General features: G+C 43.8%; 1 protein-coding gene across 18 annotated transcripts in view; it reads right to left on the bottom strand.

Moving 5' to 3' along the window:
• The window catches only part of RIMBP2 (RIMS binding protein 2), a 598,797-nt gene that overhangs the window by 451,655 nt on the left and 120,826 nt on the right, over nt 1–26,316 (bottom strand). Inside the window, exon 1 of one of the 18 annotated variants that reach the window (XM_033956356.1) lies at nt 24,460–24,570. The exons of the other annotated variants lie outside the window; for them this stretch is intronic. The gene's annotated coding sequence lies outside the window, so the exon portion shown is untranslated. Of the gene's footprint in view, nt 1–24,459; nt 24,571–26,316 lie in introns of those variants that run through there. 18 annotated transcript variants of the gene reach the window in all.

Here is a 26,316-nt window from a genome sequence, read left to right as displayed (position 1 = left end):
CATGAATTTTTTAATATTAACCTCCAGCTGATTTTGAAGACATGAGAGATGTTTACTGGTGGAAGAGGTAAGGTTTTTAATTATTCTTTATCTCCTTCTCTTTTCTGCTTTATTTTCCTTCCATATGAAACCTCCATCCTGTATCTCTGATTATTTAGATCCATGACAAATAGGCCACAGTTTGTTAATGTGACATGGCTTTCCTCAAGGCTCTTCTCAATAGGTTAGTGAAGAAGATCTCAAGTTAACATACAAACATTGTAGATGATGGCAGATAAAGACCAAGGGGTTGATATTAAACTTGGTTTAAGCCAACAGAAAAGGCTCCTGCCTACTTAAACCACACTGAGAGGACTGGAAGCCAATATTCAGTGGCACTCAACTGGATTGTGCTTCTAAATATTGGCCCTGACTGGTGCAGTACTCTCCAGTTAGTGCCAGGATGGTCAGGTGATAGAGTCGGGAGTCATGTGAGCACTGGAGATATTCAATCCAAGTTTCCACATAGCTATAAAAGTATGTAACAGTTAGCAATGTGGATATGACAGTAAATATGAGCTGTATCAATATATCCAGGTGCTCCCAGTGACCCAGATATACACATCCTGAATTCTATATATGGCGCTTTGAGTTGCACATACAAATTTGGGTGCATGCCAATTTGCTCATGCAGCTTAATTACCACTACTGCTACTACTATTTATCATTTCTATAGCGCCAAAAAGTGTACTGTTCCATCAACACGCAATAGACAGTCCCTGCAGAGAGAATGATAAGATGGACACAGGTAATTTTATGGTGAGCGGGAGTTAGGAGTTGAAGGCAGCATCACAAAAGTGGGCTTTTAGCTTGGATTTGAATACTGCCAGAGAAGATGCCTGTCGTAATGACTCAAAGCTTGTAGTATCAATGGCATGTATTTAACAATTAGGTTTTTCCAGCCCTATCTATCATATAAATATATAACCAAGGAGCTGGATTGTGATACCAAGGGTATCAATATTACCACTTGCATTTAGCTTGAGAAGCTCCACCACTCCACCGCTAGCATATCTCAAAGAAGCGGGAGATTTATATGGTGCCTCATCATTGGCTGCCCGTCTTACATGCTGTTAATAATAGTTCATTACTTAGTCTATTTCCGTGATTTATAAACTTCAATAATATATATAAATATGAATATTAAAGAGCTTTAATACTCAGACTACCAGGTTTGGCTGTGATTAAGCTAAGTATTAAAGCTCTTTAATATTCATATTTATATATATTATTGAAGTTTATAAATCACAGAAATAGACTAAGTAATGAACTATTATTAACAGCATGTAAGACGGGCAGCCAATGATGAGGCACCATGTAAATCTCCCGTTTCTTTGAGATATGCTAGCGGTGGAGTGGTGGGGCTGAGGCGACCTTCTCAAGCTAAATGCAAGTGGTAATATTGATACCCTTGGTATCACAATCCAGCTCCTTGGTTATATATTTATGTCGTAATGACTCAGGCATTTTGTTCCATGCATACAGCGCAGCAAGATAGAAGGGATGGAGTCTGGAGGTGACAGTGGAGGAGAAGGGTACTGATAAAAGAGACTTGTCCGATGAACAGAGTTCACGGGGGGAAGCATAGGGGGAAAGAAGGATGAAGAGATATTGAGGGGCTACAGAGTGAATGCACTTGTAGGTCAGTAAGAGGAGTTTGAATTGTATTCAGAAATGAATGAGGAGCCAGTGAAGTGACATGAGGAGATGGGTAATGTGAGAATGGCTGCTCTCACGGAATATAAGTCATGTAGCACAGACTGAAGGGGAGAGAAATGGTTTTGCGGATGACCTGAGAAAAGCAAGTTGCAGTAGTCTAAGTGCGAGGTGATAAGGGTTTTGGTAGAATGCTCAGAAAGGAGAGGTCAGATTTTGCTAATATGACAGGCTTTAGCAATTTGTTGGATCTGAGCGGAGAAGGAAACAGAGGAGTCAAACATAATCCCAGAGTTGCAAGCCAACAGGACAGGGAGGAGGAGAGTGTTGTTCATGAAAAGAAGCTCATCCATCGCATTGATTAGCAATTCTATTCTATCTACTTTAGTTTCACCGTTGTTACAATTACCCATACATAACTTAAAGAACTTTAAATAAATAACTCTCAAATTAAATTTTTTGCTGGTTTTGCAATTTTATAATCTCAATTATAATGTGCCGTGAAAAACACATGCTCTGTGTAGTGTGCTGGAGCTAAAAATATTTGAGAGACACTGAGGGGTGCTTTTACTAAGAGGAGCTAGCCGATTTCGCATGCTAAATATTAGCGCGTGCTAAATGCTAACGCGTCCGTAGAATATAATGCACCCGCTAGCATTTAGCATGTGCTAAATTGGCTAGTGCGCCTTAGTAAAAGACCCCCTGAAATAGACAGACATGTTTTTTAGTGCAGTTACCCCCTGTTTTACTAAGGTGCGCTAACTGAGTAGCGCACGTTAAATGTTAACGCATCCATAGACTAACATGCACGCATTAGCATTTAGTGCATGCTAAATCGATTAGTGCACCTTAGTTACTGCACCTTAGATTAGTGCACCTTAGTTACTGCAAGCACCTGAGTGCATCCCGGGTTTACCATTTTAAGCTGTTTTAGGAGTGCATTAATACCTCATGCAGCTTAGTGGAAAACCCCCTATATTTTTGCAAAATAAAGATTTGTTGCCTCATTGGGACAAGTTTATTTTAAATGATACCTTAGTGTGTTTCCATATCAAGCAAAAATGTTTATATATTTAAAACATTTGTTTAAACTCTTAGCAATGTTACAAAAGCAAGCTGACCATAAGAATGTACATTAGTTTCATAACTGTTTTGTACAATCCAGCAAATGACAACATCTTTGCTCAGAAAGTAGTGAATATGCCAGATTTTTTACTTAGCAAAATATCCGCCTCTTTAAATATCAACATACAGTAGACAGACACAGGCATAAGGCATTTGTAAATCCTTGGCTTTTAATACACTTCTAGTGCTTGGCAGACATTTTAAGAGAGACGACCAAAAATACCCACAGAAAGATAACACTGAATGAAATGTAAAATTAATTTTTTGAATGTTTTTGAATGTTTTTGTAGTTTTTTTTTTAATGCGTTGAATCTTATGCTAAGTGTAATGGTGTGTCACCTTTTCTTTCACCCTCCCCCCCTTCCCGCCCAGCTTCCCACAAAACATCCCATCTTCCAGGTTCAGCAGAGAGAAACAGAGATACTGTGTTAAATACTAAGAGAACAGTATCCATAGCAACCGCATCACTATGTAGGTACTTAAAGCAACACCTTCCTAGATATTTTCCTTGAGCGGTTCAAATTGGAAGAAATGCAAAATGCCTTTTTATCCGCTATATTAATTTCCTTAGCGTGCATGCGCACTTTAAACCTGGTGGCTCCATGCGTCCATAGCTCCGTGGCCGGCAGAGAAATTGTATTGTAAGAGAAGAAGTTGATAAAGCGTGCGACGCGTATGTTCGATTTGCTGTGAGTGGCAGTTTACTTTACTCAGCAGCAGTTATTCTGTGCCGGTTGCCGTTTGCCGCTTGATTAAAAAAAAAAGGTAGGTGGGAGAAGGGGCACAATAATTGACATCTCCCCTAACATCACCAATATTCCCCCAACATCCCGGACCTCCCCCAACATCTCCCTGACATCTCCACATAGACACAGAAGGACAGGGGGCCAAACAGATGGGACATTGACAGGCTGACAGAAAAGGTGGCAGTGAAAGACACACACAGGAGGACAGGCAGGGAACGAGAGAGAGAGAAAGAGACAGAAAGACACACAGACAGCGGCCAAGGAGAGAGAGAGAGAGAGAGAGACAGAAAGACAGACAGACAGCAGCCAAGGAGAGAGAGAGAGAGAGAGACAGAAAGACAGACAGACAGCAGCCAACGAGAGAGAGAGAAAGAGACAGAAAGACACACAGACAGCGGCCAAGGAGAGAGAGAGAGAGAGAGAGAGACAGAAAGACAGACAGACAGCAGCCAAGGAGAGAGAGAGAGAGACAGAAAGACAGACAGACAGCAGCCAACGAGAGAGAGAGAAAGAGACAGAAAGACACACAGACAGTGGCCAAGGAGAGAAAGAGACAGAAAGACAGACAGATACACAGACAACGGCCAAGGAGAGAGAGAGACAGAAAGACAGACAGACAGCAGCCAATGAGAGAGAGAGAAAGAGACAGAAAGAGAGAAAGACACCCAGACAGCGGCCAAGGAGAGAGAGAGACAGAAAGACAGACAGACAGCGGCCATGAGAAAGAGAAAAAAAGAAAGAGACAGATACACAGACAGATACACAGACAGCGGCCAAGGAGAGAGTGAGAGAAAGAGAAAGAGACAGAAAGACACACAGACAGCGGCCAAGGAGAGAGAGAGAAAGAGACAGAAAGACACACAGACAGCAGCCAAGGAGAGAAAGAGACAGAAAGACAGACAGATATACAGACAGCGGCCAAGGAGAGAGATAGACAGAAAGACAGACAGACAGCTGCCAAGAGGAGAGGGAGAGAAAGAGACAGAAAGAGCGAAAGACACACAGACAGCGGCCAAGGAGAGAGACAGACAGACAGACAGCGGCCAATGAGAGAGAGAGAGAGAAAGAGACAGAAAGACACACAGACAGCGGCCAAGGAGAGAGAGAGAGAAAGAGACAGAAAGACACACAGACAGTGGCCAAGGAGAGAGAGAGAGACAGAAAGACAGACAGACAGATACATCTATTCTAGCACCCGTTAATGTAACGGGCTTAAAGACTAGTGTTCATATAAGTCTAGATTAATGATTGAGGAAGGAGGAAAGGGGCAGAAAATTAAAACTGAGTGTAGGCTAGTTTGCTTGCAAGAGTTTGAAAAAAAACCACGTCATTGTACCCAATGATTTTCCTTCCTGTAACTTTTGGAAGGATGAACATTTCTTTTCTTTTCTTCCTTTATTTGTATTTATTACATAAATGACGCAGTTAGGTACATCATCATATTACATAAGGAAACAAACTAAATCAATGAAAAACTACAGTAGTGACCTACGACTTCTTTTACAAAGCCGCACTAGCGGGTACGCTGCGCTAACGGCCCCGAAGCCCATAGAGATTTAAAGTAGAGAATGACATGGGGAAAAAATCTGTCCCTGTCACTGCCCTGCCACCGGACCACCGTTCCTTTCACCGCCCCGTCCCCAAACTCGCCGTCCCTTTCACTGCCCCAACCCCGCAGCATCCACCCTTCCCTCTCGCCACCTCACCACCCTTCAGCAGCCCGAGAATCTCCCTCCCTCCTCCTTACCTTCTAGGTGTAAAGAAACTTAAGGGAGGAAAGGTTCGCGGTCACCGATCGTGTGCGCGGCCCCATCCCTCCCTACCTCCGGCGAAATCTATCTCCCTCCCTCCACCTCCCCCTTACCTTTGCGGCGCTTTAGAAGATGCCGGAAAAGCCTGCCTGTTCCGACCTGCAGTCGCGTGTGTATGCGAAGCTTCTCCTCTGATGCAACTAGAAGTTGCGTCAGAGAATTTTCCACTCACACAAATGCGACTGCAGGGTGGCACAGGCAGGCTTTGCCAGCTTCAGTTTATTTTCTAAAGTGCCGCAAAGGTAAGGGGGAGGGAGGAGGGGAGGGAGGTAGGAAGGTAGGGAGGGGGCCGCATGTGATCGGTGACCGCGTGCCTTCCCTCCCTTAACTGCGGGAACAAGGACATTCACCGCTCCACGGGGCGGTGGATGGCCTTGTCCCCGTGCTAGCAGTGAACATGTTCCCCCCCCCCCCCATTTCGGCGGGTTACCCGCAGCTACTCGTGGCTAGCCGTAACTACCACCGTGTCATTCTCTAATTTAAAGGGCTTCGGGGCTGTTGCCGCACGGCTTTCTAAAAGAGGCCGCTAGTCCACATCATTGAGGCAATTTTGCACCATAAAATAAATAAATACTTAAAAGTATGAAAAACAGGCAAAATGAAAGCTACTTATATGTCACACTTTATCATCAACCACAATATTAGGCTCTATTAACTTCTGAGGTAAAGATTTATCTTTTAGAAAATTCTCTAATTGAGCTGGTTCCACAAATATATATTTATCTATTCCACATGATACTAAACACTTGCATGGAAATTTAAGGAAGAAAGAAGCTCCCACTGCCAAAACCTTAGGTTTAAGCTGTAGGAACTGTTTCCGCCGAAATTGCGTCTGTCTGGCAACATCAGGAAAGACTCTCAATTGAAAACCACAGAACGGGTCCTGTTTTGTTTTTTTGTAAAATATAGTTTATGAACAGTTTGCTTCTCTAATTCTGTCTTAAATGTAACTAGGGTGAACATTTCTATTGTGCAAACTGAGCTAGCGAAAGACCTTAGCAGAAACACAGTAAGGGCTCCTTTTATCAAGCCGCGCTAGCAGGATTGACGCGCGTGACTTTTAATCACGCACTAACCCCCGCGCTGGCCATAAACTACCGCCTGCTCAAGCGGAGGCGGTAGCGGCTAGCGCGGCTTGATAAAAGGAGCCCTAAATGTTTTGCCCCATTCTTAAAATTTAGTAGCTTTTGGCAACGGTGCCATAGAGAGAGCATGCCAGAACAGAAATCATAGGCCATCTAGAAATTTAACAGAAGCACATACAAAAACCCTTCAATGCATTAAGATCAAATCCACACTACACTCTGATATATTGTGTAAGGATTTTAGAGACCACCAGTATAATTAATTCACAAAAGCACCAACTACAGATCTGCTTAATTATGGCCGTTGGTTTTGTGCCAATCTCAAACTACACTAAGATCGGCGCCAATCTCAAACTACACTAAGATAGGCAATATTTGCAGCGGCTACACTAATAGGTATTCAACATCATAGGTCTCTAAGGCCTGAACGGCCGCCGATCACGTGTCAATCACGCGTTGAGACCGGGTACAGAATCGCGCCTCTGGAAAAGGTAGGCGCCGAAAATGTAGGCCAGGGTTTTCCTGGCCTACATCTCCGGCACCTACCTATGATGTGAATTGCTCCTCTGTAGGTAGCTGTACTGACGGTGGCGTTAGGTGGCCTAAAACGCATATGGAGGCGCGATTCCAGCACTGATTTTTTAGGCCCTGGTAGACACCTTGAAACTCAATTAAAAACATTGTTTCAATAGTAATTTTTACTGAGTTTGGGTGCCTACCGGTGCGTAAAAAATCAGCACTGGCCAGAGAATCTGGGCATAAGTATATTGAAAGTGCTTGTGCTAACATACAGAACATAAAGTCCACCTTAGGCCCTCTATTACTAAGGTTTTAGCCGCTTCTTAAAAGGAGCCCCAAATAGAATGGCAATAGTCCAAAAAGTGCCTTATAATAAATACACCCAAACTTAAAAAAACACTCTAGCCCCTAATGGTAACCAATGCAATTTGGCATAAAAAGGACTAACACTGTCATATTTTTAAGACCAAAAATCAAACAGCAGCATTCTGAACCAATCGGAGTCTTAATAAAGGCTTTTTCGGTAGCCCCAAATAAACAATATTACAATAATCCAAAGTGGATAATACAGTAGATTGGGCCAACAACCGGAAAGACTCCATATCAAAGAGCTTCTTGATGCTCCTCAATTTCCACAGTATTGCATAACTTTTTATAGTTAGCAAATCTGTATGCTTCCTAAAAGTTAAACTACGATCCAAAGTTATTCCCATCTTATAAAGGAACTTAGGAAGTAAAATGTAATAATAAACTGGATTGTTGGTTCAACATTGTCTTGATAATGAATGTGACTGTTGGGCAGACTGGATGGACTATGCGGGTCTTATACCTGCCATCGTTTATTATGTTACATTACTTTATTCATTTATTTTAGGTATTTATATACCGCCTATCAAAGTTAGCGAAGCGGTTTACAACCAGGTACTCAAGCATTTTCCCTATCTCTCATAGAATATGATTTCAGGGAAAACAACTCAGAATAAATTTAATTCAAGTCAAGCTGAATGTAAACAATGTAAATTTAAATATGAGAAAAAAGATGTCTTCATAGACTTGATATTGCGCATACTATAGAGGCAAGACCCAAAGGAAAAGTTCCTATTTATCTAATTATGTAGTGCAGGCAGTGGCGTAGCAAGGGTGAGAGGCACCACTTCCCCGCCCTCTTCTCCATCCCTACCTCCACATGCTCCTTCCCCACCCCCCTCCTGCTTCCCTTTCCCATTCTTCTGTAACATTCCTGGTGTGAACGGCAACCTCTAAGCTGCTGTTGCACCAGCGTCGGCTCTTCCTCTGACATCACTTCCTAGGCGCGGGTCCAGGAAGTGATGTCATAGGAAGAGCTGACGCTGGCACGACAGCTGATTGGGGGTTGCTGCTCGCACCGGGAACATTACAGAGGTACGGGGGATGGAAGTGACGTGCACGTGTTACAGTGGAGAGGGGTGGGGAAGGAGTGGGGGCAGAAAGGAAGACAGGTACCTGAGCCCTCACCAAGACGGTGTTCAGGGCAGATCACCCCTCCCCCCTACTTACTACGTCACTGAATGCAGGGTGTTAAGAGTCATATTATCCTGGGAGAAGCTGCAGTATTAGAGGATCTGATGCCTGTAAAAGATCAATAAAATGATATCATCCAATGGAGGACCTGGGCATTCTTATAACAAACTTAAAGTAGATCACATTATCTAACTAACCTCTAGAAATTGTAAGGTCCAATTTCCCACCAAATACAATAGGCCAGGGATAGGCAACGTTGGTCATTGAGGCCCTGATTCTAATAACAGCACCATTTTAATTGGTTCAGTCAGCACAGTAATTGACTGTGCCGATTAAAAATAAATTAAAACACCATTTTAAGAAATGGAGGCACCTGCAGGCTCCTCCAAAAACAGCACCATTGTCCTGATTAAGGAGGCATCTTATGGCACCTACAGCCACTATAGGCATGGTTAATGCCGGAAGTGGCCTTAGGCGCATTAGGCACCTCTGTAGATGCACTCCTCATAAAAGGTAGGTGCTGGGAATTTGAGAATGACACGGTGACAAAATTCATCACCGTTCCCGTCCCCACGGATAACCGCGGGAAATAATCCCATGTCATTTTCTAGTATCTATTTCAACCTCGGTCCTTCTACACCAGCATTCTTCAAAGCAAAGCTTGCGGGTCAGTGGCTGTGCTTATGTGAGCCAAGGATAATGAAGCCATTGTGACATCACTGATGTGATTGGCTCTTAGGCACTGGTGGAATGAGGCATTATGACATCACAATATCTGCTCTGAATACCAGAGACTGTCATTCTGTAGTGTCTGTTTCAACTTCGGTCCTTCTACACCAGCATTCTTCAAAGCAAAGCTTGCGGGTCAGTGGTTGTGCCCAATTATACTCTGATTCTTCCCTCTCTCCTTAAAGAATGACATGAAGATGGTTTCCCGCGGTTATCTGCGGGGACGGGAACGGTGATGAATTTTGTCACCATGTCATTCTCTACTGGGAATGTAGGCCTTTAAAACCCTGGCCTACATTTACGGCACCTACCCTTCACATAGCCGCAATTCCCCAAACAGCGCTGTTGTGTGATAGATGCGATCAGCACCACTTTTGTAAATGACCGCCGATGTAGGCACTGTTTGGAGAATCTGGACTACAGGCAGGTTTGGTTTTCAGATTATCCGCAATGAATATGTATGAGATGCATGATTTGCATGTACTATCTCATGCATATTCATTGTGGATATTCTGAAATCCAAACCTATCTATGGCACTCGATGACCAAAGTTGCTTATCCCTGCAACAGAGAGTTCTGGTTTTTGTTGGGGTTTTTTTGTTTTGTGAGGGAGAAGAGCCTCAGTGAAGCCTTCGGCCTAATGGGAATTTGCTCCAATTCTACTCACTGTCTTGTTAATGGAGAAACGTAAACCCAAGGCTTATAAGCTATATACATGATTCAGAGTTTGTTCCCATCATTCTAGCAGAGATGGGATATCAAGGCACCATTCAGTGACTGACCCCAAAAGAAAACTGAACCAGCCGACTCCATTAAAGATATGACTTAAGAACTGCCAAATGGAGTCCTAAGGAACCTCTGAGTTCAAGCTAGAATGCTCCAGGCCTAAGTTGCAATGACAATCCAACACAATTTGAGCATAAAAAAATAAGCCATTAAGTGCATTTTGTGTCAGTTATGGATTTCACTGAAAAAGTTCAAATTGCTTGCTACCACATTAAACAAGCACCCTGTTTGAGCAAGGCTGGAGGGTTTGAATGGATTTCAGAGAGATAACTACTTAAGTGCATGTCCATTATCCTGACATTCAAAGTATGCTTTGACTGCCTCAATGTATGCAAAACAATTGCCAACAGCAGCAAATAACTTGTTGAGACAGTGATAATATCAGAGAGCATTGTGCATGGATCAAAAACGGAAAAATGAAATCAAAATACATCACGAGCATCATTACTTCAAATCATTACTTCTAAAGGGTGTCCAATAAGAGCGCAAGATTTGAATTTCTGTTCTGTTATTTAGGCGTGGCTGAAAATTTCACAGCTGTCACGTAGACAGATTGAGGGGCATAATCAAAACATATGTCTAAGTCCGATTTGGGCGTATGGTGCTAGACGCCCAAAGTCGGCAGTGGGAAAATGTCCATTTTCGAAAAATACATCTAAAATATTTTTTTCCCCAAAAATCATCTATCTGTACATCCAGGTTATTGTTCATTCAGACTGCCAGGACATCTATCTTTATACCACATTTTCTACCAAAATTTCATCCAAGTCCCATATCCCCAGAACAAGACCATTTGGACATGGGAGGGGCCAATCTTATAATGGACTGGCCACCCAGATATGGCAATAGAGCAGGACACTGCTGTCAACTTCACAAAAAGGATGCCAGATAAACATCTAACCAGAACTCCCTTATAGGTTATGGTGATCCCCTCAAAACCCACTATACCCACCTGTCTATAACCCCAATAACCCTTATGGCTGCAGGTGGCACCTATATGGCAGAAGAGTAGGGTTTGGGGAAAGGGGTTTGATGGGCACTCGTGTTCCACCATAAATGTATTGTTTAGAATGTGCGTGTCTGGCCTACAAGATCCTACATGGCATCCTTCCTGCCGTTATCCCTCTATCCTGGAACTCCCCAACCCCTACTTCCTCCAGATCCTCCCAAATGTTTAAACTATCCTTCCCTTCCATAAAAGGTATTTCCCATGTAGGCAAACTTGGGTCATCCCTCCTCTTTAGAATCACTGAGATCTGGAATAACCTCACCTCCCCTCTCCGAACCTCAAGCTCCCTCCAACTCTTCCGCAAACACCTAAAAACCTGGCTATTCTCAAAACTGTAACACTTCCCCCCTCTTAGGCCTCTCACCTTCCCCCTTTACACCTAACTCTTTAATCTCTCCACTGTAGTTCCTCTCTCATCTTTCTTCCTGTAAACCGTGCCGAGCTCCGCATTCGTGGAGATGGTGCGGTATATAAACCCAAGGTTTAGTTTAGTTTAGTTTAGAATGGCTTATGGGCCTGGGTCCTCCTCTCTATGGTTCATTAGCCCACCCCCTGGGCTATTTAAGACACCTGTGCAGCTCTACTAGGCTTTCCTATACCAGGTACTGATGTTCTGGAGATAGGTATGTACTTTTTTATTCCGATCTTTGTGGGGTGTGTGTGTGTGTGGGGGGGGAAGGGGGTCAGTGAACACTGGGGGAATGTGTGGGGGTCATTACTTTGCCTCTGCAGTGGTGGTCACTTTGCATACCTTTTTGGCACTTATACCTATTTTTACATCATCTAACTCACAACATTTAAGTTTCATTCAGGATGTCTAGTAAAACATTCAATTATCCCTGCAGGACGACTAAGTCTAGATCAGTCCCCATCTCACCCATATACTGCCCTAACCACCCCTCCAGGTTTGCCTCTTTTAACTCTGGGCACACAGCGGCATTCAGAGGCACAAAAAGTCCCGCGACACGTCCAGAAAGTCGGTTTGATTATTTGCACATGGACAACCTGTCTTTTAAGTCGTCCAAGTGCTGACGTATGCGGGATTTTAGAGGGGGTTTAAGTTTTGATTATGAACCCCCTAGCGATTTGTAGTCATGGATTACTGCACGAATTAACAACATGTTATTATTATGAAAACTTATTACAAATGTGGGGAAAGTTTTGCTGAAACAGTTTGCAAATTGCGTGCAATTTTTGAACATAAGAATTGCTGCTGCTGGGTCAGACCAGTGGTCCATCATGCCCAGCAGTCCGCCCTAACTGAGACTAGCCTTACCTGCGTACGTTCTGGTTCAGCAGGAACTTGTCTAACATTGTCTTGAATCCCTGGAGGGTGTTTTCCCCTATAACAGCCTCCAGAAGAGCGTTCCAGTTTTCTACCACTCTCTGTACCAAATCAGACCCCAGAGATCGTGTGATCTGACATCATGTGACTTCTTGGGGTTTTACAAAGTCTCACATCTAAACCAACAATTCAAAATTGGTTGAAATTGAATGAGGCAAAGACTGAGGTCTTATGTGTTGGTCAAGAGAGGCAATTGGAAATGTTTCCATCTGAGATAGAATTGGATGATACTATAATTCCTGTGTCTCATGAGTATAAATATTTAGCAATATTGCTGGATTCTATGCTATCCTTTAAGCTACAGTTGTGTCTAGTGCATTTTTAAAGCTTCACTTATTGCATAGATTGAGGGACTATCTTTCTGTAGATAATTTCCGGACAGTTATTAGCACTGTGCCGACCCCTGTGTTTGATTACTGTAATTCTTTGTGCTCAAGGTGCTGCAAGTTGCCCAGAATGCTGCTGCACAAATCATTAATACGGGCTTCTAAATTTGATCATATTACCCCAATTATGCGGAATTTGCATTGGTTACCAATTGGATCATGTGCTGAATTTAAAGTTTTATGTCTGAATTTTAAACTTTTGAATGATAAGAGTCCAGGGGTGTTTGAGATCTCTTCTGCATTCCTATGAACCATTGTGGTCACTACAGTCTGTAAATAGGATGCTTCATGAAGTTCCTGCCTTGAATAGGGTTAGACTTTCAGGTTCTCGTCATGCCATGTTGACCATGCAGGGTCTGATACTATGGAATGCGCTGTCCATTGAGATTTTAAAAAAGGCATCAAGTATTTTGCAGTTCAGGAAAATGGTAAAAACTATGTCATTTGAGTGAGTGTTTTCTCAAATGAAAACCAGTATACATTTATTGAGTCTGTCTGTGTTACTTTTGTTGTGTATGTTTTGCTGTGACTGGCGCAGAATTGTTGGATGCAGCTGGCTATAAATTTTAAAATAAATTCCTCAGCTGAAGGAGGAGATTGGATGTGTCACTGTGGGAACTGAGCAGCAATTATGTAAAAATGTAATCGAAAATTTCATCAAAAGAGCAAGGGTGTGCCAGCAGAGTCATGGGGAACATTTGTCAGATACTGTGTTCCACACTTAATTGCAATGTGCGTACTTTATACTAAAATAAAAAATATCAGTACTTTTCAAATGCCATATATACTCGAATATAAACATCTCACCAGAACTCCCTTATGGGGCTCTTGTCTTATATTCGGGTCCGTGCCAACCCACCCTCCTCCTGAACTTGTTGCAGGCTTCCGTTGGCCTGCCATATGACCTAACATATGACCTCCCACTTCCCCCTCACCCCCCTCGCTGTGCCACTGGATGGTAGTTTAGGTGCAAGCATTTAGTCCGGCCTAAAGTTAGGCATAAAATTGATTTAAGCATCATCCCAGTGCCTAACTATGGGCGCCATTTACTGAATCTACCCCTTAATACAATCTGGTACCCGGTGTTAATTCCCCATACAACTAATCCAAACATTCATGTGTATCCGAGTTAGATATCTTCTTGTATGAATGACATCTTTTGAAACTGGATTTAGTCTGGCTCCTAATACAAGCCAGAATACAATTCAAATTCCAATGCGTACTATTCAAAGCTATAAACGGAGACAGCCCAACCTATTGGAACAATCGACTACTTCAATCCACCTGTACCAGACACAGGAGAACCCACATACTATTCACACACCTGCCTACCAAAAATGTCAAACGAAGAAAACTATATGACAACCTACTGGCCACCAGAGCAACGAAACTGGACAGACAACTCACCAATCTGCTGATTTCAACCACAGACTACAAAACCTTCAAGAAAGAAACAAAAACCCTACTCTTCAAAAAAAATACATAAAACCAATATAACACAACCAGACATGTCCCAAGCCCCACTTACAATACTACGCACTCACTGCTCTTTGGTACCCCTTGCGCGGTCCGTGCACCTCCCTCCCTCCCCCTTACCTTTGCGGCGCGTTTTAAGGTTTCAGTAGCTTGTTGAAAGCTGCCGAAGTGTTCGTGCAGTCACCTGCATGTGTGAGCGGAAGCTTCTCCTCTGACACAACCAGAAGTTGCGTCAGAGGAGAAGCTTCTGCCCATACACGCACGCGACTGCACGTGCGCTTCGGCGGCTTTCAACAAGTCTCAAACCTTAAAATGAGCTGCGAAGGTAAGGGGGAGGGAGGGAGAGGGATAGATAGATTCGGGTATGTAGGAAGGAGGGAGGGGGCTGCGTGTGATTGGTGACCGCGCGCGTTCCCTCCTTTAACTGCGGGGACAAGGCCATTTACCGCTCCAAGGGGCGGTGTATGGCCTTGTCCCCCATACCTGCGGTGAGCACCTTTCCCCCCTCCACCGTTTTGGCGGGCTACTCGCGGCTAGCCGCGGGTAACATCCACCGTGTCATTCTCTACACAGAACCCATGCAAAATGGAAGGGATCCTCTTGGTGGCAGCATGCTACACACACTGCAAACTCACTGCAAATCCGATAAAACATTGCAGTCAGTGCAAACTGAAACACTGTGTTTTACTCCGACATTCACAGCATGTTACAAGCTTCCACATCACCCAATCGCCTCCACTTTCATGCGTCGCTGCCTCATTCTAAAGACAAAGCTAAACTCCGCAGACTGCAGCGTAAGGCAAGGCTTAAAGTGACCGTAAGATTTAAGGTAACCAGCAGTGGGAGGAGGGGGATAGGAAGGTACATTTTAAAGCATTAAAATCCACATTTTTTGTGTGTTCTGTTTTATGTTTCATCTGCAGGACACATAAAGCATTTCATGTTTTTTTTTTTCCATGCTCTTACAAGCAGATACATATATATGTAATGCACCACAGCATCAAAGTCATCATGATTTGGGCATTTGTGAGCCTGCCGGGACAGATAGGGAAAAGTACTTAGAGTACCTGAATGTAAAACCGCTTCAGACAGAGGCAGTATATAAAGAACATAAGTAAGAATTGCCATACAATTGCCATACTGGGACAGATCGAAGGTCCACCAAGCCCAGTATCCTGTTTCCAACAGTGGCTAACCCAGGTTCCAAGTACCCAGCTAGATCCCAAGTAGTAAAACAGATTTTATGCTGCTTCTCCTAGGAATAAGCAGTAGATTTCCCCCAAGTCATCTCAATAATAGTCTATGGACTTCTTTTTTAGGAAATTATCCAAACCTTTTTAAAACCCCGCTAAGCTAACTGATTTCTCCACATTCTCTGGCAATGAATTCCAGAGTTTAATTACATGTTGTGTGAAGAAATATTTTCTCTGGTTTGTTTTAAATCTACTACTTGGCAGCTTCATCGTATGCCCCCTAGTCCTAGAGCTCCTTTTACTAAGTTGCGCTAGCGTTTTTAGCGCACACTAAACCCGTGCTATGCGGCTAGAACTAATGCCAGCTCAATGCTGGCGTTAGTGTCTAGCGTGGGCGGCAATTATGCGCGCTATGCGTTAGCTAAAACCGTTATCGCAGCTTAGTAAAAAGGAGCCCCTAGTATTTTGGATAGGAGTGAACAAGTGATTCACATCTACACTTTCCACTCCACTCATCATTTTACAGACCTCTATCATTTCACCCTTGAGCCCAGTGATGTAGTAAGGGGGTGCGGGGGTGCAGTCCGCCCCGTGCGCAATCTTTCTAAGGGTGCGGCACCCCTCCTCCTCTCTGCCAACCATCCCGCTCCTCTCCTTGTCACTATGAGGAAAGGGAAGGGGGTACAGGTGCAGCGGGGGGAGGGGAAGAGGGCGGGGGAGGGAGCGCCACCGCCCTGGGTGCCACTCACCCTTACTACGCCACTGCCTGAGCCAGAAGGGGACACAAGTGTGGCGGGGGAGGGGGACGCCACTGCTCTGGGTGCCGCTCACCCTTACTACGCCACTGCCTGAGCCAGAAAGGAGCACACGTGCAGCGGGGGAGGGGCGCCACTGCCCCAGATTCCGCTTACCCTTACTACGCCACTGCCTGAGCCAGAAGGGGACACAAGTGTGGCGGGGGAGGGGGACGCCACTGCTCTGGATGCCGCTCACCCTTACTACGCCACTGCCTGAGCCAGAAGGGGACACAAGTGTGGCGGGGGAGGGGGACGCCACTGCTCTGGATGCCGCTCACCCTTACTACGCCACTGCCTGAGCCAGAAAGGAGCACACGTGCAGCGGGGGAGGGGTGCCACTGCCCCAGATTCCGCTTACCCTTACTGTGCCACTGCCTGAGCCATCTCTTCTCCAAGCTGAAGAGCCCTAGCCACTTTATCCCCCCCGGCCCTCTTTCCCCCCCCCCCGCCACCACGTGTGCTCTCCCTCCCCTTTCCCTGCACCTTTTTAACTTCTCCAGCGTAAGCAACATGCCCGCATCAGTGTTGGCTCACCCTTTTGACATCACTTCCTAGGTGTGGGTCCCGGAAGTGACATCACAGAGAGTGCTGATGCCGACGCAGGCATCAATCTCGTGCCGGGGAAGTAAAAAAGGTACGGGAGAAGGCAAGGGGTGTGCGCGCATGACAAGGGTTAAAACCACAGGTTCGCTGGGCTAGTAAGTAAAGAAAGAAAAAAATGTCGCGGCTCAGATGGGTCTTAGACGCATGCGCAGACCATCTACAGATGGTCTGCGCATGCGTCGGGATCGCACACTAGCGATCCATGCGGTCGGAGGAGGGCATTCCTCCGATCGCCCTCATTTCTTTTTTTTTTTAAATAAATCTTTATTAATTTTCAATTCGAAAACAGTGCATTAAAATATACATACAATTAATGTTATAGACAGCACTTACAATCAATCAAAGAGTACTATAAAATACTTTTTCACCCCCCTCCCTCCCACCCACCCTAATTTGAGAACAAAAACAAAGTGCTTTAAATTATGCATACAAATAATATCCTAAACAGCACTTGCATTTAATCAATGAATACTACAAAATATATTACCCCCCTCCCCTCCCACCCTCCCTGGATGTGCAAATCAAACGGGAATAAAAGGCATATTCCAACTAATCAGAGTTAACAAAATTTGTCAATGGACCCCATATGAATTTAAATATCTTATTATTACACAATATTTCTGAGTTCATTTTTTCATATTTATAACATTTCAATATTATTGTTTTGGGAATTCGTCGGGCTCGCTGGAATTGGCTCCGGATCAGCCCCAGAAATCAGGTTAGTGAATCTAGCCTTTTGACTGCTAACACAAAAAGGCGGTATATCAAGTCCCATCTCCCCTTCCCCCTCCTAGTCTATAAAGACATTTCAGCATAGAACTGTGTTTATAGAATTCACACTTAGCGCACATCATCCTAGTGCCTAACTTTGGATGATCTTTGCTGAGTTCCTCCTATAGTGCATAAAATATATGTGACCCGCTAAGCGAAAAGGTACCAAAAGTGAGGTTACAGAGATTAAGGCTGTAACTTTGGAGGGATAAATTTCATTTTTGAAAGTTTTGTGTACTACAGAGTCAGTGGAATGGGACTATGAATTTTTTTTTCTCACAAATCTGATATTTTTCAAGTGCCCACAAAGTTTTGAAAGTGGGGTATGAGACTTCTGGGGTTAAATCATTTTTTTTTTTTAATTGATAAATGCCTTTCTTTATTTAGTGATAAAAACAAAAAAAAAAACTGTGGATGCAGATGTTCTGGAGATAATTTATTAAACACTGACATATAAAACCATGAAAATTCAATTTAAAAAGTACAATGATAAAAAATGCAGTGATAAAAATCCAGCCGGGTCCAGTTGGATTTTTATCACTGTATTTTTTATCATTGTACTTTTTTAATTGAATTTTCAAGGTTTTATATGTCAGTGTTTAATAAATTATCTCCAGAACATCTGCATCCACTGTTTTTGTTTTCATCGGTGGATTGTTTTCAATGTGGATCATTGAGTCTCCCCATTTTTCTTTGTTGTGTTTCATTATTTAGTAACATACGGCCCTTTTTATCAAGCTGCATGAGAGGTTTTTATTGCGGGCTGGCACGGAAAATGCTCCAACGTTCATAGAATCCTTTGAGTGTTGGAGCACTTACCTCACTGGCCCACGCTAAAAAAATAAAAGGAGGGGGAAAATAGTAACATAGCCAATGACAACAAATAAAGCCTGAACAATCCATCCAGTCTGCCCTGTAATCCCATGCATTACAATTTTATGATTAAATTAAAATCTCTTTTTTCCTTTGTTATTTCTGAGCCATAGACCTTAGAAGTCCACCTGGTACTGTCCTTAGTTGCTGTTGAAGCTCACTCCAGCATATCCAAACCATCTCCTTTGCAGGATTCAGACTGTGAAAGTTTGCTCATTCATAGTGACATAGTGAGGCTGAATGGCACAGTGGAGCCCCTCCCACGCCCTCTTCTCCACACTCCCGTCTTTCCTAACCCCCCCCCACCTTGCGTGCGCCCCCTTCCCCCTTCCCTCTTTAATTTTCCTGGCGTGAGCAGCATCTGCCCGCAAACTTGCTGCCCTTGTTGTGTTGGCTCTTCCTCGGATGTCATATACTAGGCATGGGACCCGGAAGTGATGTCACAGAGAGTCAACACCGATGTGGGCAGCAAGTTTGTGATACAGCTCGCACTGGGAAAACTAAAGAGGTACAAAGGAAGGAGCACATGCATGTGGCAGGGGTGGGCGGGAAGGAGTGGGGGGGGGGCGGAGAGGAGGACAGGAGCCGGCGCCCCCAACAAGATGGTGCCCACTCCCCCCCTCTTATTATGCCACTGCCCATTCATATTCTAATTAGATATCCTCTATATTCATCCCACGCTTTTTGAATCCTGTCACTCTTTTCCTCTCCACCACATCCCTCGGGAGGGCATTCCAGGCATTTACCACCCTCTCCATGAAAAATAATTTCCTAACATTACTCCTACGTCTACCACCCCTCAACCTCACTTTATGCCCTCAAGTTTTACCAATTTCCCTTCTCTGTAAAAGATTTGGTTCTATATTAATACCTTCCAAATATTTAAATGACTGTATCATCTCACCCTTGTCCCTCCTCTCCTCCAGAGTATACATGTTGAGGTCTAGTCTCTTCTTAACTTCTTATGGTGCAAACCCCATACCATTTTTGTTGCCTTCCTCTGGACTGCTTCAAGTCTTCTTATATCCTTGGCCAGAAACGGCCTCCAAGGATATAAGAAGATATGAAATGGTCCAGAGGAAAGTGATGAAAATGGTTTGTTCCAAAAGATCCTCTATCATTTTCATCCCTTTCCTTTGGACCACTTTAAAGACGTAATTAGTCCATACCTGAGGCTGAAATTTATCCTTCTATCTGTGGTATAAATAAGTCACATATTGCTCTTTTGGTACCTTATAGCTCAACGGGTCACAAATTAAGGCAAAAAGGAAAGGACATCCAGGAATATGACTACAAAAAGACACACTAAAGCAATTTGATGTATTGAAGAATCTAGCTACTACAGTTATTATTTTCACACACATACAGTATAGAGAAGAAATTAGTGTGTAGAGGGTACACATTTGGGCCCTGATTCTATAAACAGTGCCTAGCAGCATCGTTCAGCACGGTTGTTAATCACTCGCTAGGCATTGTTTATAGAATCGCACCTAGCGGTGTCTAACTCGATTTAGGCGCTGGTAGGCATCATAATGTTAGGTGTTTATTTATTTGGCCAGGGTTTTCCTGGCCTAATTGACCTAATGCAGATATCTGCTAATGCCTAAGTCATGCCACAACAATTCTCCATCCCTAACTGTGCAAATAGAATGCTAGGCATAATCAAGAAGGGTATTACAACAAGGACAAAAGAAGTTATCCTGCCATTGTATCGGGCAATGGTGCGCCCGCATCTGGAATACTGCGTCCAATATTGGTCTCCGTACCTTAGGAAGGATATGGCGTTACTCGAGAGGGTTCAGAGGAGAGTGACACGCTTGATAAAAGGGATGGAAAACCTCTCATACGCTGAGAGATTGGAGAAACTGGGTCTCTTTTCCCTGGAGAAGAGGAGACTTAGAGGGGATATGATAGAGACTTTTAAGATCATGAAGGGCATAGAGAGAGTAGAGAAGGACAGATTCTTCAAACTTTCGAAAAATAAAAGAACAAGAGGACACTTGGAAAAGTTGAAAGGGGACAAATTTAAAACGAATGCTAGGAAGTTCTTCTTTACCCAACGAGTGGTGGACACCTGGAATGCGCTTCCAGAAGACGTAATAAGGCAGAGTACAGTACAGGGGTTTAAGAAAGGATTGGACAATTTCCTGCTGGAAAAGGGGATAGAGGGGTATAAATAGAGGATTACTGCACAGGTCCTGGACCTGTTGGGCCACCGCGTGAGCGGACTGCTGGGCATGATAGACCTCAGGTCTGACCCAGCAGAGGCATTGCTTATGTTCTTATGTGCCCACTTTTCAGGTAGGCATGGGTAGGTGCCTTGATGCAGGTGCTGGTAGATGCCTCACTACGTTCTGTGCAGAACTCATAATTAATTGATTATTGATCTAGGCGCCTAACTTAATTGTTTAAAAGGCTTAATCAGTACCAATAATAATTTAGAATCAGCATCTCATAATTGATATTAATTGGACTTTAATTGAATGATAGGCACCTACAACTTCAAGTTAGGTGCCTACCTCAAAATAGGTATGGTTAAGGGGTGGATCATGGGTATGTTTTAGATGTAGGCACCTGTTTTGGACTTAGACACCCTCATTTAGGCCAAGAAAACCTAGGATATGCCTAATGTTAGGACACCTATCAACACCTAGGACAGGGGTAGGCAATTCCGGTCCTCGAGAGCCGGAGCCAGGTCAGGTTTTCAGGATCTCCACCATGAATATGTATGAGATGGATTTGCATGCACTGCCTCCTTGAGATGCAAATCTATCTCAAGCATATTTATTGTGGATATCCTGAAAACCTGACCTGGCTCCGGCTCTCGAGGACCGAAATTGCCTACCCCTAACCTAGGGCCAGTTTAGGTGCCACTAGGTATGATTCTATAAAGCAGGGGTGTCCAACCTTTTGGCTTCCCTGAGCCGCATTGGCCGAAAAAAATGTTTCTGGGGCCGCACAAACGCGCAAACGCTGCAGCAAAACAGAGGAGGGAGCTGGTAAGATGGTAAACACCCGGAGGCAGCAGAGGAAAAACTGCATCGCCCTCGACCGGGGCCACACAAAATACTTCACGGGGCCGCATGTGGTCTCGGGCCACAGGTTGGACACCCCAGCTTTAAAGTGAGCCTAACATTTATAGAATCATGCCACACTATTTGGTGCCTGAGTTTTAGGAGCCATCAATAGAATCAGGGCCTAAGGGAGCAATTCTATGCAACCAAAAAGGAGCCGCTGTTTTCTCTTCCATGGTACCACATAACTCAATTCTTTCAGTGTCTTCTCTCCTCTGTACAGTGTTGTACAGAGAGACAGAAAGGAAAGGCCAAGATAAGACAGACAATTCCAGGATATTTATTTACTGGAACAAACATGATTAAAATACACAAGGTTATGATTAAATTATGCAATCATAAGAGCCAGGGATAAAGATATAAAAGCAGCCTCAAAAAGATGGGGTTTTAGATGGGATGTTGATGTGGCCAGAGAGAGGACATGATAGACCAGGGTTACCAGACATCCGGGAAAACCCGGACACGTCCTCATTTTAGAGGACTGTCTGAGATCCCGGATGGACTTTCCAAAATCTGATGTTTGTCCAGGTTTTGGAAAGCACCTACAAGGCCTCCATCTGGAGGGCCTCCGAGCATGCACGGATGACGTAACATGCATCCACACATGCTCCAGGCCCTCCAGATGCGGCTGGAGCTCCTCGCAAAGAGAGGAAGCTTTCTGGGGCGTGGCTGGAGGGCAGAATGAGGCGTGGCTAGAGGCGGAACAGGGCAGGGCTGGAGTCAAAATCAGGCGGGGTTATGTGTCCGGGGTTTGTTTGTTTGTTTAATATGGTAACCTTATGATAGACCAGCTCAGGAGGACTTTTCCAGGCATATACACAGCAATGTGGAACATGCAGTCAGAAGTTGGCAATGGAGGAGGAGGGTGGCATAAGTAAGAACCACTTCCCAGTGAAGGAAGCTGCAAGGAGGGCTGCTGGGGTGGAGGGTTGGGGTGGAGGGGTGGGGTGGAGGGTTGAGATATGAGAAGGCTACCTTCATGCCTGCTGCACTTTAATTTTGCAGAGAGAGTTCACATCGAGCTCTTGAGAAAACTCCTTGAATAGACTGAGACGGGTTACCAGGTATAAACAAGCCAATGACCAAAGTCACCAAAAAATGAAATTTTAAAAAAACCCAGAATTCAGATTCTTCCTTCCTTAATGTCACTCCCATGGCTGTCCTTGTTTCTAAGGAACGTGCATTATGCTAACTGCTGTTAACTTTTCTTTCACATGAATATCGGACTGGCTTAGTTATTCTCTGGTGCCGAGACATTTAGCTTCACTTGAATCATTTGTCAAGTGACTGCATCAAAGGGAAATTTTCTTTATTTCTTGGCATTTCCTGCCACAAATTATCTTTTATTTTTCACACCGTATTTAAGAACATAAGAACATAAGCATTGCCTCCGCTGGGTCAGACCCGAGGTCCATCGCGCCCAGCAGTCCACTCACGTGGCGGCCCAACAGGTCCAGGACCTGCACAGTAATCTTCTATCTATACCCTTCTGTCCCCTTTTCCAGCAGGAAAATGTGCAATCCTTTCTTGAACCCCAGTACCATACTCTGCCCTGTTCGTATAATTTGCCTTCAGTTTAGCCCCCCATCTATTTAGCCCAATGGTTCTGTACCACTGATCTTCTCCTAACTATACATCTGAACTGTACTTACCTCCTTGGCTATCTACTAAGATATTTAACTGCATTGTATAGACAGCGTTAATATCACATCTATGTTATATGACTGTTATAATGCATGCCTATTAAAGTATTCCATTTGTATTGTGTTGACACTGTGAATATCATAATCTATGTTATATGAATGTTCTTCCATGCTGTCTATTATGGTATTATTTGAATTCTGCTGACATTTATCATATTTCTGGTATATGGTTGCTTTACAGCACTATTAAATGAGTGTATTTCTGATACTGTATCATAGTAGTCTTATTACTAGGATTCAATTTACCATCTCCACATTTACCTCGTTTATTGAATGTATGTTTATATTTGGTCATTTTATTATCGTCACGCTGTTAATAAAATTATGCGTTTTATGTCAGGTCGTACCTGCTGTACACCGCCTTGGGTGAATCTCTTCATAAAGATGATTAAGCCCCAATAAATAAATAAAATCTTATATTAAGGACCTACTTCGTAGTCTCACAGTCCCATACTTTACGTTAGGATTATAATTGGGATTATTAGCATTTAGAAGCGGGTCTTGTCTGGAACGACAGAACAGCGAGTCCCATCCTTATTGTGGACAACCACAACTTTAAACAGAGGTGAGCAACATTACAGCCAAGTTGTCCTCCTGTGCAGTGGCCATGGCACATTACACTCCCATGAATAGCCTGAAGAGATGCTGCTGTATACCAAAAGCAATTCTTTTTTTTTAAAAAAAGGTTTATCAACAGTCCCTTACACCTTTATCAAGATTATTCCTAGCAAACAGGTTTCCCCAAGCATTTCTTCTCCAGATATCACCTTCTGTAGACAATGAGAAACACCGACAACCATAATTTTTACCCCCACACTGAAAAGTCCTTAACCTAATTTTCCAAACCATGATCAGAAGTAACTTTGCCCTCGAGCCATTTCGCAGCACAGAAATGAAACATTCAGCAGCTGCAGGGCCCCGACTGCCAGTCTGTAGTCTATTTTATACCACATCATCACAAGGCAAAGCCATCAGAGCAGAGGCCAGAATAATCTGGTTTAATCCCCTCACCTCTGTGATCTACCACTGTGCGGTAAGGCCCCTGCTATTACTCCCGGTACCTGAAAACCACAGACCCGTATCCTGTCGTCCCGAAGTTCCTCTTCCAGTGCTAACCTGCTCAGCTATTTCTAACATTTTTCTTCCCCACAGAGACAAGCTTGTCACCAAAAGTTGAGGCACATCATAATTTGTAGGTTGGGAGGCAGAACAGAAATAAACGTTTTCACGTACCTTAGAACGGAGAGCTTTCTGATAGCTGGGAAGGACTGCAGTCTGCTGTGTCAAATTGCAGCCTGGCAGAGAGGCGCGGCGGCAACGGCAGCAGTCAGAGCACTGGTGTGCCCGCCTCGCTTGTGCTTAGCTGAAAATGATTCATTAATTGTCTGCAGGCAGGCGAGGAAAGAAAGAGGAGAATGAGCAGCCGTGCAGCAGCTGTTCAAGCCTATGAAATAGCTCTCCCTCTCATACACACACAAACACACACGCACGCGCACACACACACACAAAGATGGCCTGTTCCTTTATTCACCAATTCCTTCTTCTTGCTCTCAGTGCCCCAGCTTGCAGTTCAAGAGAAATCATCAAGAAGCAGAGAGAGCGTCTCGTAACTGGATTTCTCTATGCTGTAGTTAAAAAAAAAAAAAAAAATTGTCTGATTTGTTTTATCTCCAGCAATGACAGGATCTCTGCAGCAGGTCATCAGTGACCTGCTGGGATGAACCAATCAGCTGGAAACGTGGGCTGTCAGTTCTTTCTTCTTCACTCTATCCAATGGAGGGCTCTGAGACACCAGTGCAGAAGGGCATTAAGAGGGATTACCCAGTCCAATTTAGGCATTCTGACCTGCTCTTCTTATTGATTTAAATGAGACTGCATCTCTGATGCAACCCTGTTCTCATATGTAAAAATAATTACAGAAACTCTAGCCATGGCATAGATACGAGACTCTGAGTTACCTGGCACCAGAGCAGCATAGATAAAAAAAATACTATGACTTTTATTTTATGATTTATACCCTGTTTTTCTCACAAAAATTTAGAACAGTATACAAAATCAAAAAATTATAATTTGCAATAACATTATGAAACCATAAAAAAGTCAAAATACTAAAAATAAATCACATTGATTGCAAGGGGTTTTTTTTTTTTTCTTTCTTTTTTTAATATCCTCATCAGCCTTAATTTAATATGCATAATCTGAAATCATGCTGTGGGAAGGTATCTACAGACCCCTGCTCTGTAGGTTGGGAGGTAGGGGGAGCAGAATGGTTTTCCAGGTAGGAATTTTGCACTTGCTGTTATGAGATCCAACACAGTGACAAAATTCATCACTGTTCCCGTCCCTGCGGATAACCATGGGACACCATCCTATATCATTCTTTTGGGTCTATCTCAACCTCAGTCCTACACCAGCATTCTTCAATACAAGGCTTGAGGGTCAGTGGTTGTGACCATTCAGAATAACATGGAGATGGTATCTTTGGGGACAGGAACGGTGATGAATTTTGTCACATAGAAACATGGTGGCAGATAAAGGCCAAATGGCCCATCTAGTCTGCCCATCTGCAGTAACCATTATCTCTTTCTCTCTCCAAGAGATCCCACGTGCCTATCCCAGGCCCTTTTGAATTCAGACACAGTCTCTGTCTCCACCACCTCTTCTGGGAGACTGTTCCACGCATCTACCACCCTTTCTGTAAAAAGGTATTTCCTCAGATTACTCCGGAGCCTTTCACCTCTTGCCTTCATCCTATGCCCATTCCAGAGTTTCCTTTCAAATGAAAGAGACTCGACTCATGCGCATTTACATTACGTAGGTATTTAAACGTGTCTATCATATCTCCCCTCTCCTCCAAAGTATTCAGATTGAGATCTATAAGTTTATCCCCATACGCCTTATGATGAAGACCACATACCATTTTAGTAGCCTTCCTCTGCACCAACTCCATCCTGTGGTCTCCAGAACTGTACACAATATTCTAAATGAGGTCTCACCAAAGTCTTATACAGGGGCATCAATATCTCCTTTTTTCCTACTAGCCATACCTCTCCCTATGCAACCTAGCATCTTGCTAGCTTTCACCGTCAC

This window comes from Geotrypetes seraphini, chromosome 8, assembly GCF_902459505.1.
Source record: "Geotrypetes seraphini chromosome 8, aGeoSer1.1, whole genome shotgun sequence".
NCBI lineage: Eukaryota > Metazoa > Chordata > Amphibia > Gymnophiona > Dermophiidae > Geotrypetes > Geotrypetes seraphini.
The sequence above is the reverse complement of the archived record's forward strand: the minus strand, read 5'-3'. Positions and strand labels throughout refer to the sequence as shown.